General features: G+C 39.0%; 1 long non-coding RNA gene across 1 annotated transcript in view; it reads left to right on the top strand.

The window, feature by feature from the left end:
* Nucleotides 1-310: 310 nt before the first annotated feature.
* LOC140203437 (uncharacterized) overlaps nt 311-13,014 on the top strand; it is a 66,298-nt gene continuing 53,594 nt past the window's right edge. Inside the window, exons 1-2 of the long non-coding RNA XR_011887366.1 lie at nt 311-541; nt 1,027-1,114. This is a non-coding gene — a long non-coding RNA (uncharacterized lncRNA). The remainder of the gene's footprint in view (nt 542-1,026; nt 1,115-13,014) is intronic.

Consider the following 13,014-nt stretch of genomic DNA (forward strand, 5'->3'; position numbering starts at 1 on the left):
GTTTTTAAGCCGTCTCATCTGAATGATTTGTCAGGCTGTTTTTTGTTGGTTCTGCACTACTTAGTTTGATTTTGTTGTCCTGGCTCTCATTTCAGTCGTAGCTGCTTATTATGCATATTACCTTATAAACAAAGATGCAAAATACTTAATCAACATCTCCATCAGTTTTTGAGATTCATTTATAATATTGTCATCACCTAAATATAAATAGTTTGCCAATTATCTTCCAACATTCTATTCTCAAATCTATTATAGTTTTAGTGACAGAATGGAATTGTTTCTCTTTCCAATTCAAAAGTATTAACTGGTCATTCATATATGTTCCTTGTAAAATAGCTGTCCAGTCTCTGCAATCACTGAAATTGTAGTATTTGTTTTCTCTCTAGGCCCTTCTGCTTTGAGTTCTAAGAGGAGTTAGAAAAATATCCAAAGTATCTGATTTACAGAATGATGTGGTGTACATCATGGCAACTTCTACCTGTTCATGTAGATGGCACATTGGATGAACCTATCACCCTTCACACCTGGAGGTTAAACTTATGTAAGTGACTTCAATCAATTTTATAATATGAATGTAACAATCTTTCATTCTTTGCATTTGGTTGGCAAATTCATTGCACGTTTATTCTGAGTCTTTGTTGAAAGTAGACCTGTTTTGCTGAGTAAATTTTGTGTGGTCCAACCAGCCTCCAACTGATCATCTGGAAGTCAGGAGTTTACTTAGTGATGTAAAGATGGCACAGAGGCTCAGCTGTTAACGGTGTTGCTTCATAGCTTCAGGGACCCAGAGCTCGATGTTGATCTTGGGTGCTGATGGTGTGGACTTCACACATCTCTTGACTGTAGGTTTACCCACGAGTCCTCTCGTCTCTTCCCATATCCCAAAGGATAAGCTGAATGGTTATTAGCTACTGACAATTGCTCTTTGTGGGAAAAGAATAAAAGAGGAGTTGGTGGGTGTGTAAGGGGAAAAAAAAAAGTCATGAACCCACTGGACTGGAAAGGCTTCCATGTATGTCGTAACAGATGAGAAAGACAATGGACACACTGACTGCCAAAATGTTGACATTTGTGGGAGGAAACAAAAAAAGAGGAAATTGGAAAGGAGAAAGAGGTGAGAAATAATGTATCCTAATACAACGTTGTCAGTAGCTTAAAAAGTATTTTTTTAAATTTTATGCTCCATATCCAAAAGATGTTGTGACAGTTCAGAGAAATGGTAATGTATAAATGTAAATAAGAACTACCAGTCATTATTGATATTAGTTACAAAGTTTTATTTTAATGTATGTTTTTCCTGCTTGGGAAGAAATATTGTATGATTTATGAATAGTATAGACTTACACTACAAGGTATAGTAGCAGAATTTGGCCCATCAAGTCTGCTCTGCCTTTTGATCATGGCTAATTTATTATCCCTTTACCCTGTCCTCCTGCCTTTTCCCTGTAACCTTTGCCATCCTTAATAATCAAGAGCCAGTCAACCTCCACTTTAAATATACCCACAGATTCTCCAGTCTCTGGCTAATGAAATTTCTGCTCATCTCTGTTTGAAAAGTACAGCCTTGTATTCTGAGGCTATGCCCTTTGGTCCTAAACTCTCCCACTATTGGAAACATTCTCTGCACATCCACCCTATCAATGCCTCTTAATATATTCAGTAGGTTTCTTGGTGATAACATCACTCTTCTAAACTCCAGTATAGGCCCACATCTATTAAGTGCTCCTTCTACATTAACCCTTTCTCCAGATCATTCTTGTGAGTCACCTCCAGACCCTCTCTAATTTCAGCACATCTTTGCTTAGATATGGGGCCCAAAACTGCTCACAATACTCCAAATGCACTCTGACCTATGGTGGATGTTGTTAACCTGGATTTTCAGAAGGCCTTTGACAAGGTGTTGCACATGAGGCTGCTAACCCGGATAAGAGACAGTGGTCCTGCTGAAATGCCTCGGCACGAAATGTCGACTGTACTCTTTTCCATAGATGCTACCTGGCCTGCTGAGTTCCTCCAGCATTTTGTGTGTGTTGCTTGGATTCCAGCATCTGCAGATTTTCTCTGGTTTGTGATTGCATTTGCCTTCCTTACTACTGACTCTATCTACAAGTTAACCTTCAGGGAATCCTGCACAAGGTTTCCTAAGACTGTTTGCACCTCCAATTTTTGAATTCGCTCCCTATTTACAAAATAGCCTATGCCCTTATTCCTTCTACCAAAGTGCATGACCATACACTTCCTTACACTGTATTCCATGTGCCACTTCTTTGCCCATTCTCCTATTCAGTTCAAATCCTCCTTCAGACTTTATCAACACCACATGCCCCTCCACCTATCTTTATATTGTCCACAAACGTCCAAGAGGCCATCGATTCTGTCATCTAGGTCTTTAACATATAATATGAAAATTTGAAGATCCAACATTAACCCCCGGAGAACACCACTGCTGTCCATCAGCCAATCAGAAAAGGCTTCCTTTATTCCCATTCTGCTTTTTGCTCTCACTCAATCTTCTGTCTCTGCTGGTATCTTTCCTGTAATACCACGGACTCTTATTTTGTTTAACAGCCTCATATGCAACAGCTTGTCAAAGGCCTTCTGAAAATCCCAAGTTAACAATGTCCGCTGTCTCTCCTTTGTCTACTATCTTGGTTGTTATTTCCTCAAAAAAAATTCCAACAGATTTCCCCTTAAAGAAACCATACTGACTTCGGCCTTTTTTTTATTAAGTGCCGTCAAGTACCCTGGAACCTCAATCTTAAATTGGACTCCAGCATCTTCCCAACCACTGGGGCCAGGCTAACTCCCCTATAATTTCCAGACTTATGCCTCCCTCCCTTCTTAAAGAGTGGAGTGACATTTGCAATTATCCAATCCTTTGGAATCATTCCAGAACCTGGAGATTTACAGGTTGAGGTTTCCCATTTCACCATTTACTGTGCATGCACTTTGATGGGTGAAAAATTGGAGGACAGAATCATAAATTTCAGGCTACTCTCCAAAACCAGCTGTGAACATTTTCTTTCCATTAATTTTAACTTTGTAGTTCCAAATGCATGTTTCTGTCACTTAGTGGTATTCTCCTGCTTCCCTCATAGTATAACTGTATATTAGTCACCAGTGCATCACCACAGCCTCTGGAAGAGAGAGGTGATGATTCGTAACCATCTTATGGAAGAAACACCTTAACTGGGTGATTCAGGAGAAGTGGTGGGGACACTTCCTCCTAATTGTTATCTAATAATTTTCTTTTACTGTAAGTCTGTGCATATAGATCTCAAGTGAGAATATAGTCCCACTGGGAAGGGATAATCATCAAATTCAGCCAATAGTCATTGACAAAGCCCACTGCCAACTACAATTAAAGTAAGCAAAGTGTATCCGAGCACCTCACATGAATGTTAACCGAGGGCATTCTGAAACCAAGTTTCTCCTGGTTCTGTGTATCCCCATCTTATTCTTCTCTCTAATCCCATTAGAATTTTATGTTTCATTATGATTATCTGAGTTTTCAATACTTCAATAAGTATATGCCCAACCTGTTCAACCTTTCTTCATAGAGCAACCTCTTCAGCCAACAACTCAATCAACCAGTGCATTCTCTGTCAAAATTGCATCAAAATAACATACCTTTTTCAATAAAGGCTAACATTTCATTAACCTGCCTAATTACTTATAAATTGTATGCCAGTTTATTGTGTTTAAAAGACAAGACCTCCCCAGGTCCTTTCAAACTGCAACATATTGTAGTTTTACTTTGTTTAGATAAAGATTTGCTATTCATTCTTCCTTCCAAAGTGGATAACATCACATGCCTCTGCACTCATCCCTATGACATCCAACTTGTTACTGATTACCAATTTGAAAATGACCCACTAATCCCAAATTCTGAATACACTCCTGAGAAGTCTTCAGACGTCTTACTATGTAAGTATACTTCATAAATGTACATCGTTAGCCTTGACCCTGGTCAGAAATGGTTCACTGAAAGTTGAGGAGCGTCACATTCCAGCCTACTTTTTTCCCCACTTGAGGTTCACATGCACAGACCCACAGAGAGAAAAAAAATTTGATCAGTAATTAAGATGATGTGCTTCACTCAGTTTTCCTGCCCCTAACTGTTGGCCAGCTTAAACCAAGAGTGGTACCACTCTTAATTCCCTGCCTGTGAACTACAATATAAACCATGAATTTCAAAACTGTTTTGCTTTCCTAAGGAGCAGAAACATTGAATGAGCTCAGTCAAGGGCTTTGTCAGGATTTTGTTCCTGTGGTTATATGGGAATATTTTGGCGTTTGCCACGAAGTATTCAGGATTACGTCTTAAGTGATGGCTATTTGGTGTTGATAACCTGAAAATGATGTTCTTTCCACACTTAATACTTAACAGTGCACTAACTGAAATGATCCAAAAAAACATCTGTCATGAGTGCATTTAAGATAAACATAAATACAATTCAGCAAAGAAATGTCTATCTGACTTGGATATTTACTTTAATTTAAATCAATGCATTCACAAATTTACTTTTCCATGAAATTATTTGGATCCTAAACAGTCAGGGATTACCACAGTGCTGTATTTTTTCCATCACCGATAAATGAGACATTTTGTAACACAGATGTTGAGCATATTCAGTTCACTTGATCATTTTCCAGTTTTAAGGCAACAGTTTTATTCCTGTTCTGAACAGCTATAAGCTTATATGAAGGATCAAAATTTGAACCTCACTGTTCATTTCGGTGTATGTACCATCGGCTTCTGGTGTGGTGAACAGTGACTGCATCCACAGTGATGCAGGAAGAGTTATTGCTACCTCAGCTCCAAATGATTCAATTCAGACTTCTGGTACACATTCTCGCTGTGGCCATGACCATTTCCTTGTGTATTCTAGTTTCTGTCTACATCCCAAAGATGTTCTGGTAGGTTAATTGGACACTATAAATTATTCTTGGAGAAATACAGATGGAAAAAGGCTCTTCTGTGTAATCAGTCCATGCTGATCACATGCCCACCCAGTTAGTTACAATTTTCTGCATTTGGTCTATATCCCTCTAAGCCCCACCTCTCTATTTACCTTTATACTTCATTGTCGCCAAACAATTGATACTAGAGTGTACAATCATCAGAGCGATATTTGATTCTGCTCCTCGTGCTCCCTGGAGTACAAATGGATAGTAAATATTAAAAATTTAAATTATAAATCATAAATAGAAAAGGGAAAGTAAGGTAATGCAAAAATAACGAGAGACAAGTCCGGATATTTGGAGGGTACGGCCCAGATCCGGGTCAGGATCCGTTCAGCAGTCTTATCACAGTTGGAAAGAAGCTGTTCCCAAATCTGGCCGTACGAGCTCCTGAACCTTCTCCCGGAGGGAAGAGGGACGAAAAGTCTGTTGGCTGGGTGGGTCGTGTCCTTGATTATCCTGGCAGCACTGCTCCGACAGCATGCAGTGTAAAGTGAGTCCATGGATGGAACATTGGTTTGTATGACGTGCTGGGCTGTGTTCACGATCTTCTGCAGCTTCTTCCGGTCTTGGACAGGACAACTTCCATACCAGGTTGTGATGCACCCCAGAAGAATGCTTTCTACGGTGCATCTATAAAAATTAGTGAGGGTTTTAGGGGACAGGCCAAATTTCCTTAGCTTCCTCAGGAAGTAAAGGTGCTGGTGGGCCTTCTTGGCAGTGGACTCTGCTTGTTTGGACCAAGTCAGGTCATTTGCGATATTGACCCCGAGGAACTTAAAGCTTTTTCACCTGTTCCACTTGCGCACCACTGATGTCCAAGTGATACTAAATGATACTATTGTGCCTGGCTCAAGCTCATCAGCCAGCTCGTTCCATGTACTCACCATGCTCTGAGTGAAAATTGGCCCCTCAGGTTCTTTTTAAATCTTTTCCCTCCCACCCTAAACCTATTCCCCCTATTTCTGGACTCCTCTACTGTGTGTTAAAGACTGTTACTGTTCACCAATCTATGCCTGTCATAATTTTAAACATTTCTCTCAAGTCACCCTTCGTTCCCCTTTGGTCAAAGGAAGAAAGACCTAACCTGGAACTCAGTCCTGGCAACACCCTCACAAATCTTGTCTGCACGCTTTCCTGTTTAACCATGTGATTCCTATAATAGGGTGACCAAAACTGCACACAGTACCCTCAAAGTGTAGCTGCTTAATATAGCTACAGAACCACTAAGGATTTTCCTTCAGCTTAACTGCCAGATCCATCTCATATGCTCTCTTCGCTCTCTTGATTTCCTCCTTAATCTTTTTTATAGCTCAATCCCAACCTCCTAAACCCATTGTATGCTTCCCTTTTCTTAAGCAGAGCTTCAATATGTCTTGTCAGCCAAGGTTCTCCAAACTTGCCAGGCTTACCCTTCACCCTAACAGGAACATGTGTTTCCTCGACTCTTGCTGTGGCACTCTTAAAAGCCTCCCACTTGCCAGTCATTCCTTTCCTTTTAAACAGGCCCACCTGGTTAATCTTGTCTAATTTCCCCAGAATTAGTCATGCTCCAGTTTAGAACCCTAACCTATGGACCTGTCCTTTTGCATCACTATCTTAAAACTATTAGAATTAAAGTCACTAGAGCCAAAGAGCTCCCTGTCTGCCACTTCAGTTACTTGCCCTACCTTGTTCCCTAAGAAGAGGACCAGTGTTGCACCTTCTCATGTAGGACCTTCTTTATATTGACTCTGGAAACTTTCCTGAATACATTTCACAAATTGCACCCCATCCAGGCCGTTTACACTCTGGGTGGCCAGTCAATACTGTGGAAATTAAAACCTCACTAATACAACCCAATTATTCTTACAATTATATACAATTTCTCTTCACACCTGTTCCTCAAGTTCTCACTTACTGGCAGGGGTGGGAGGCAGGATCTGTGGGGAGAGAGGTCTATAAATACAGCCCCTAGAGAGAGCCTCCCCTTCTTGTTTCTAAGTTCTACCTATGTGGCCTCACTGGGTCATTCCCCCAAGAATGTCATCTCAAAATGTTGCTATTCCATCATTCTTTATCATAAAGTCTACACATTTTGTTCATTTCTCTCACAGCTGTGTCCTGGAATACTGAGCTGCCTGTCTTGACTTTCTTTCAGCCATGTTTCTATTATGTCTATAACAGCCAATCCATGCTCTGGGTTTGTCTGCCTTACCTGTTAAACCTCAAGCATTGAAGTAACTACAGCTTAACTGAGTATTCCTTTCCCTGCCTTTTCTTTGTTTCCTTTTCCTTTAACGATACAGTGCTGATCAGGCCTTCCAGCCTTTCGAGCCACACCAGCTAGCAACCCACTGATTTAACCCAAGCTTAATCATGGGACAATTTTTTGCAATGACTAATTAACCTGCTAACTGGTATGTCTTTGGACTGTGGGAGGAAACTGGAGCACCCGGAGGAAAACAGAGAGACACACACGTCCGAATTGAACTCTGAATTCCAACACCTCAATCTGTAATAGCATCGCACTAACTGCTACAGTACTGTGGTGCTCTTATTGTGTCACTGACCTTACTGATTACTAGACTTGTGTCACTAGCTACTGCTTGTGACTATGCATGGCAGGAACATTAAGGTAGAGATGATGAGAAAAATAGAGTTCCAAATAGCTTTCTAAGAAGGTACATATTTGTCATTGAAGATTGAAGTCAGTGGAATTAAAAGATGTAGCATCCTAGACAGACAATTAGTAACATAGAATAACAATGGAAATTTTGTTTTGAAGTGAAGATAAGTGTGTCTCAAGTCATCATAATGTGTGTAGATGACTTGGGTGTATAAGGGATAACCTCCAAATTTTTACAAGACACAAAACTAGGAGGAGGATAAATAGTAGAAGCAATAGTGGTGTAAGGAGACTGGTAAAATGTGTTGCCAGCAAACAGATGAAGATTTAATGCTGAGAAATATGAAGCAATGCATCTTAGTAAGAAGAATGAGAAGAGGAATGGTAAACAAGAAGACACAATTCAAAAAAGGGTGCAGTAACTAAGAGATCTAAAGAGAAAGGATAAGCTTTATTTGTCACATGTACAGCCATCCCACCCTGCAAAAACTCATTTCAGGGAGGTAGCACCATCAATTTGCAGAAGACTCCCGGAACTTCCGGGAGAGGTGGGATGTCTACAATAGAGTAGCTCCTTAGCAGCTAGCCAGCTAGTTTAAATAATGTTGGCTACGCTAATGAATGACTAACACCTGTTAAACTCACCTCAACATGTCTTTTACAGTCTTAACCCACCATGGGCAATAGAAAAGTCACTGTTGCAAACAGTGCAGCCAGCAACACTGTCATTACTTTTGGCCCCTATTAGGCAGGGGTACACTTAAGGGTAGTCTGCGGTGACGTACGTTTTATATTTTCTTTTTTTGGAACACTCTCCCATGGCGCGCTCGCGCTCTCGCTTGCTTGCTTTCTCTCTCTCCCCCTATATCTCTCTCTCTCTCTCTCTCGTGTCGCTGTCGCGCTCTCTCTTGCTTTCTCTCGCTTGTTCTCAAAAGAAAATTGATTTCCGTGACATTGTATAAAATTTGCAAGCATCAGGGAGCCACTATTAATATGCGGGAGACTCCCAGAACTTCTGGGAGAGGTGGGATGTCTGCATGTACATCAAAATGTGCAGTAAAATGCGTTATTTCCATCAATAACCAACACATTTCAATGATGTGCTGGGGATAACCCACAAGTGTTGCCATACTTCCAGTGCCAACATAGCACGCCCACAACCCATGAACCCTAACTGTACATCTTTGGAATGTGGGAGGAAACCCATGTGGTCCGAGGAGAAAGTACAAACTCCCTTACAAACAGCGGCAGAAACTGAACCCCGATCACTGGCACTGCTACACTACCGTGCTTCCCTAATCTGGGAAGTTATAAATTACCACGTGGCATCCTGGGTTTGATAAATTGAGTATAAGATTAAGGAAATCATGATGAACCTTTATAAAATACTGGTTCAACCATAACTGCAATATTGCTTCACTGCAAAGAGGAAGTAAAGGCTTTGGTGACTGTGCCTCAAAATCCCTTCTCAGCCTTCCTGCCTTGAGGCAGCATGGTAGTGCAATGCTTTACAGTACCTGCAACCCGGGTTCAATTCCCATTGCTGTCTGTAAGGAGTTGGTACCCTCCTCCCGTGACTGCATGGGTTTCCTCTGGGTGCTGTGCTTTCCTCCCCATAGTCCAAAGACATATCAGTTGATAGGTTAATTGGTCACTGTAAATTGTCCCGTGATTAAACTTTATATTTTATTCTCCAGGTGTTCTAAGGAGGAATGTAGGGCCAGAGAGATTAAGCTAAGGTTAAATTGGGCAGTGCTGCAGAAGGGTCTATTCTGCACTGCATCTCAATAAATAAATTAAAATTAAATGTAACCTTTACATGATATCATCCACTCATTCAACTATCCATGGAATTGTGATTTAGCAATGATTTCAGGGATAAGGGATAATAATTACGTAGACAAACTGTAGAGACAGCGGTTGTTCTCCAGATGTCTGACAGAGGTATTTGAAGTTATGAAGGGCGTAATGATAGAGAGAATTGGTTCCCATCAGCACAAGGGTCAGGAAGTAGAGATGTTGGATGAAACTAATAGGCAAGAGAGCCAAAGTAACATAAGGAAGTGGTTCAATCTGGAATGTACCTGCAATAGTGGTCGTGGATGTATCCTCAGTTGAAACATTCAAGAGGGAAATGGATAACAAACAGAAAGGAAATTATTTACAAGGTTCTGCTGGGAGGCTGGAATACTGGGAGTAGCTGGATTTCTTCTTTTAAAAAAAAAGGTCAGTTTGCAGTCAATGATCTAATGGATTTCTTCCATTCCCTGATTCTCTGTGTGCCCCTCACATATAGGCTATTCTGGTAAAGAAACCAGCCTTATTCCCTTAAGCAGCAGTTTTTTTTTCATGTGATGCTCTGGTTATTAAATGGAAACCTTTACTGATGACAGTTTCTTTATTGACAGAAATCTGTGGGAGGTTATGAAAGGTGGTGAGACCAGAAATGGAGTTTATCTAAGTCAATGCCAAGACATGAATGACACAATTTCCTTAAGTTGTGGTATAATTAGTAATTTGGCATACTTTCTTGTTTCATGAGTTCACCCTGTCGTAGTGCTTTGATTCATTGAGTTAGAACTGGGTGAGCAATGAGTATATCTCATGATCTGTATCTGTTCTTCTGCATCTGACCTTGTAGCATGAGACAGATAGGGAAAGTTTTTCTATGCTTGTGCTAATCTGTTCTGTGAGCTGTTCACCTGGCATCCTGCCTGGTAGTCTCCACAACATTTTTTCAGTGCATTCTTGGCCAGGTGCATAATCTTAGCCTGCTAGTTTTATTGCAAACTGGGGTGTGTTATCATTGTCCTGTTTGGTAATACATTCTCAACCTCTTTTTCCAGAGCTCATTTGATTTTTGCGACCCAATGCTGTTCATTGCTGAAAAATTTCTAGATGATTCAAAGGTCATTAAATATTTGTAGAATGTTGTGTAACTACCCAAAGCAGGATGAAAATAATAGTATCACTTCTCTAGAACTCAGTAACAGTTAATTTATTTGTGTCTTTGAAGTGAACATTAGACCTTTGTCCTGTAATTATTAGAAGTTAACAATCAACAAAGCAGTTAGTATGAACCATCTATTCTTTGTGGAAATTTACAGGCATGTGTATCTGGGTTCTTATTTTCTTGCAAAAGATAGAAAGCATGACATAATAAATTCTGTGTTTGTACAAAAGGGTGTCAAGTACAGGAGTAAAATTTTGAAAGGAAATATAATTTGGGCTATAACCCAGTCACTGTTTGTGATTTCAGGTGCCTCATTTTCGATATGTCAATATGTATAACCAACATGTCAGGATGATAACAGGGTTGAATGACTAGCATTATGAGAAACAATTTGAGGTGCTGGGAAAGCTGTTACCATTGCACAGTGGGATAGAGGGTAGCATAAAGCTTTCAAAAGCTATCTAGCATTTTGTTGAGTGGATTTTGTAAATCAGTGAAGGATTGTCATTTTTACTTCATTATTAGTGGAGGGCTGTTGGTCCATTGAGTAATTTTTAGTGGAAAGTGATTTGAAAAACAGATGTAGTTACATGGATATTGTAGAAAGAAGACAACAGACAGGTACTAGTTTAAATATTCTACCCAAGTTCCAGCTCCAAAACTGGGTTCTCTCTGTATGGTCCGATTCATTGGTTTTAATAATTTCATGTTTATAATTAATAATCCATAAACAATGTTTCAATTAGCCAATTTCAAAATCGAGACAAAAATAATGAAATAAATACAAGTGATCTCCAGAAAAGAACCTCAAGGTGATTAACTAGAAATGAATAGTTTATAAAAGACGGAATTATACTTGGGATTATAGATTATAAAATCAGATTCGATTTGCATGTTATCCACTCCACCTTATCTCCACCCAGACGATAATTTGTACCCAAATTTCAAGAATATTATATCTATAATGCAATGACACTGATGCAAAATAATGTGGTTTTAAAGCAAATTGAGAGGAGTAAGTTAATAACAGATAATGTTATCTATTAAGATGGGATGCTAGAACTGATTATTCAAAGGGAGTCAAGCATATGAGTATGTGATTGCAAAATTAAATACTTTTTAACTGGATTGAGAGCACTGTCCTAGATTAAGCAGAAAGAAGATTAGCAAATTGAAAATCATTTAAAAAGAAAATGAAAAGAACATAAATTGAATGCATTTCAAAAGTGGATGTCTATTGAAATCTAAACTTCCTAAAAGACAGAAATTAAAAAGAGGAATATTTGATGATTTAGATGATGAAAATTAAATTAATACAATCATACAGGAAAACATACCAAAATAAAGATTACAAATAAAAGTCAATATAAATTAAAATAACAGCAATCGTAAAAGCTTTTTATAGATGCATTTGTAAGCATGGATGGCAAAGATTGAGCCAGAGTACTTGCATAATGGAGCCATGATTCTTAGTGGAAAGGAAGGAACTTGGAGATGCTAATTAAATTATTTTGCTGATGTTTCTACAAGAGTTGTTTATGGAATTATAAAATCATCTAAGTTGAGAATGCTAGTGATAGTTTGGGGAAATAGCTCTAAAGTTATTTAAGATTTTAAAAGAATCAACAAGAGGTAAGAGTGGATAGAGTAACAGCACTATTACCTTTGACAAACTAACAAAACTGCCTATGGATGATCTGGACCCAATTATTGTAGAACTGAAAGCAAATTATGCTAAAAATATGGTAAATTTTGGAGAGAACAGCAGAAGATTGCAGTAAAGTATATATGGGCCACTGTGGAAAGAGAGGTAGCAAGTGTAATTCAGTATAAAAAGGCATAAAATGGTGGATTTCACACTTTAAACTTGGGAAAGGAACTACACATCAAATTGTCAATTTTAAATTAACTGGAAAAGATGAAGATGTAGCACATGCAGATGTGATTACAATGTGATAGTTAAAATTGGTGCCTGTCTTTCAGGAGGCAATAAATACAGAATAAAGAACTATTGTAATATATGTATGCCATCTTGGGCAATGAATAGATTCTGCATTTGATGATACAAATTGCTGATAAAAAAGGACAACGTGTGGTGAAGTGCTCACTACGTTATTACTTTCAATGAGGAGTTGCAGTTATAAAAACAGACTTTAAAAATAGGACTTTTCTCCCAGGAAACAGATAGTTTTGGGTTAATTTGATGGAGATGTACAGAAGATTGCAACAGCTCAAATAATGTTGGATTGTTTCCTCCTGTGGTCAACATTAAAAGCCTGGAAACAATTTGAACTGTCACAAAGAACTAGAGGGTGCGATGGGGGAAAGATAGTCATTAGAATGTGAAATTTTTAGTCACAGGATGTAACAGAAGTGTAGTGTAATTTATTAAAATAAATAAATAGTAGTTTAAAGATCTAAAGTGAGGGAATGAGCAGCAAGAGAATGAGATTAAATCATAAGTTCATGGGGAGGAAGAACACCTGAT

The sequence above is a fragment of the Mobula birostris genome, chromosome 9 (genome assembly GCF_030028105.1).
Source record: "Mobula birostris isolate sMobBir1 chromosome 9, sMobBir1.hap1, whole genome shotgun sequence".
NCBI classification, from domain to species: Eukaryota; Metazoa; Chordata; class Chondrichthyes; order Myliobatiformes; family Myliobatidae; genus Mobula; species Mobula birostris.